Raw genomic sequence first — 3,705 nt, 5'->3', positions numbered from 1 at the left:
TATTATAGTGCTTTAGAATGTTGAAGCACTCTTCTAGGTCTCGAACATGCCCCCCCCCCCCAAGCCTTCTTCGATTTAACCAACATATCCTCGACATAGACCTCCATGTTGTTTCCTATATGGGTTTTGGACATCATATTTACCGGTCACTAGTAAATCGCGTCAACGTTTTTGAGTCCAAAGGGCATTACTTTGTAATAATATAGGCCAATATCTTTACGAAAGCTTGTGTGCTCTTCGTCGAGAGGGTGCATACTGATTTGATTGTACCCTGAATATGCATCTATAAAAGTTAAAATTTCATGTCTTATCATTGCATCGATGGGCTGGTCGATCCTGGGTTGTGGAAAATAGTCTTTTGGGCATGCTTTATTCAAATCAGTGAAATTGACACGTGCTGTAACGTCTCAAATTTGCTATTAAGGCTCAGTGCCTTAATTACTGTGTCGGGAGGGCATGATTTGATGTTTATGCGTTAATATGATTTAATTGTGATTATATATGTGAATTTTATGAGTCATATTATGATATGATTGCTCATGCATGCTTAAGTGTATTAATTGTTATTATAGGCCCGTTTTTAAAAAAAAAAAAGGCATTTTCGTAATTTTGACGAGCTGAGGGTATATTTGTTAGTATATGTGCTTTGTTAGTGGGACCACATTATCATGTGGATATATTTGAGATGTGTGGCACGAGGTGATCCTAGTGAGCAATTTGGCAGAAAATTCACATTGGGGATTAATAGTCGGCTCGAGGTGAGCCTAGGGGTATTTTAGTAATTTGGTGAATTACCAAGGGTATTGGAGTATGAGTTATAACTAAGGGAAAATATTTGTATATGGGTGATTAGTAGAGTTAAGTGAGAATTAGAGTATGAGTTATGCAATTAAGGTTAACCAAGTTAGTAACCATCTCCTCACATTCACGTTTCAGCAGTAGTCTCCCTTTCTCTCTCTTCTAAGCCTTCTCTCTCATGGGAAAAATCCTTGAACCTTAAGTCTAGAGGCAATTGTTGGTGGAGTTGGAGTAGTTTCTTGTGGGATTGGAGGCTATCAAGCTAGGTATACAGTTGGGAAGCTTGAATTTTCAGAGGTAAGATCCCTACTCTTTGTAGTTTTTTTGTTATTCTTTGTGAGTCTTTTCATTATGAGTTTTGTTAGGTTTAGAGGGTTTCGATGACTATTTATGGTGTTTCTGTATTGCTGGTGTGATTCTGTGGACGAATTGGGTTAAAAATCGAGTTTGGGGTGGAATTGGGTCAGTTTGTAATTTTTGAAAATCAATGAAATTTCTTGGTTTGCGGGGTTGTGTCGCGACGCTGTTCTTGGAGTTCTGTGACTCGCATCAACTCAGAGGCCATGGGGTTCCTCTGAACCGCATTGGCACCACAACTCTTGGTAGGCTGCACCGCAACGCGTGTCCTGTGCCTTTGTTGTTCGGGGCTCTCTGTCGAGAGGCGCGTAGCGACCCTTCAGAGGATGGGCCAGGAATCTAATTAGGGAAAGTGGCCAAATGAGGTTTTGAGTTACGGGGACTAAATCCTAAGGGCTTAGGAAGGATTCTACTATCTGATTTAGTAGAATTCGAGGTCTTGGAGGCTAGGACTCAATCTTGAAGCTCTTAATTAGTTTAGTTCTTGATGTATACCCGTTAATATGTGGTAACTAGGGGTACCGCAAGGCTTGAGAGGAAAAAACTGTGCTTATTCTCACTTTACCCTATCGCTTAGAACTTGAGGTAAGAAAATCGACACTTGCACCGAATGTAGGGCATGCGCTTCAATTATAGGGCATGGGAATGACCGCGTCATGAATCCGTTAAAAGTTAAATGTTGGTTTGTTTGAATCTATGTTGTTATAACTGTTTGTACTGGTACCTTGGTCGGGAGGCCGTTATCGGCATTACTTGCCTAATGTATGTCGTAGTGGCGGGACCATAACATGGATGTGATATCCTCCATAGTGGTGGGGCCATTAAGAAGATGCGAAATCCATCTACTCGACATGAGTCGTATATTGTTTGAAAAATATATGTGACCCAGTCGTGGTTATAGAGTAGGCAATATATGTTATTGTTTAACTGGATATATGTATGATTTGTTCGGGTTTTCTTGCTGAGCCTTGGCTCACGGGTGTTTCGTGGTGTAAGTAAGGGCAAAGGAAAGCTAGACCATCCATGAGTTGGAGAGCTGTAGGGGCGGTGTGTACATACTAAGCCTGCTCGGCTACCACGTAGAGATATTTTGAGGAGCAGGAGTTATTAGTTGAAATTTGCCGCTTAGGTCGACTAAGTCTGTAATTTTGATAAACTTGTATTTTATTTAGAAACTTTTGGGATCCTCTATAACTATTCAACCATTTTTAATGAAAAGTTCAACTTACTAACAAAAAACTTTTAATATCGAAGCTGTCGTTTAACATTAATTATACTTTTAAGTCCAAATGACTCGTTTAACGAGTTAAGCACTATTTTTAATACACAGTGTAATGGTCTTGAATATTGAGGACGTTACACATGTTTTCCATTTTCCATTGGGATTAGGTACTAGGACTATGTTTGTGACCTAGTCTGGGTAAAATGCTTCTCGTATTATTCCATTTTCTTTTAATCTATCGAACTCTTTTTTTAAGGCCTTTGATCTTTCTTTGTCTAGTAGCCATCTTTTCTGTTGGGCTGGTTTGAAGTTCTTTTATCAATGTTGAGGGCATGGCTCGCGGGACTAATGCCCAACATGTCTGTATGTGACCAATCAAATACATTATGGTTATCCATTAAAAAAGTTACAAGCTCATTCCTGACTTTCTAGTTTGATTTTTGCTTATTTTTACTGTCTTGGACGGTTCTTTTTTATTGAGCAGGATTTATTCAAGCTCCTAAATCGGTCCTAGTCTAGTATCATAAGCACCAAAGCGAGGATCAACATCTATTTCCTCACTTTGGGCAACACCCTATTTGGTGACTTCATCACCGGATGGGGCAGTCTGCTCGGAGGTTGTGACTGTCAACTTCTATTTCTTCTGTTTGGTCTCTTGATGTGGCTTGTTTGATTAGTGTGGGACTAGTAAAGATCATACTGTCGTGATCGGGCCCTTCTTGGCAATGGTAATTAAAGAGTTGTAACATTTCCTTACCTCCTTTTGATTTCCTTTAACATAGCTTACACTAGCACTAGTTGGAAATTCCATAATAAGATAGAAGATGGAGGTTATTGCTCGTAAATCGATAATAATAGATCTTCTGAGCAGCGCATTGAATGCAAATGGGAGATCAATCACTACAAATGTAGCCATAACTGTGCTATTTTTTGGTGCCCTCCCAACAGTGACTGAAAGCTTGATTACTCCAGTTGGGGACATTCCTTCTCCTATAAAACAAAAAAGAGTTAAAGTGCATAGTTCAAGGTTACAAATAAATTTTTTTGTTACATCCCGAATTTTCTATACGTAGAAAATATTAAATGAAAATAATATTTAATTTTTTCATAATAAACAAAGGTTTAACTATGACAATATGAGATTTAAATCATTAATTATCTAATCAAATATTTGGATAGTAAATAGATTTTATATAAAAAATTAAGCATTATTCTTTGGAATAAATAATAAATAATTGGAGTTTAAAGAGTTTTATTTCTTAAATTATATCATTATTTATTGGAAATAAATAATAAGAAATTATTATATTGTTAAATAAAACTTATCA

Source organism: Humulus lupulus, chromosome X (genome assembly GCF_963169125.1).
Source record: "Humulus lupulus chromosome X, drHumLupu1.1, whole genome shotgun sequence".
Lineage (NCBI taxonomy): Eukaryota > Viridiplantae > Streptophyta > Magnoliopsida > Rosales > Cannabaceae > Humulus > Humulus lupulus.
The sequence above is the reverse complement of the archived record's forward strand: the minus strand, read 5'-3'. Positions refer to the sequence as shown.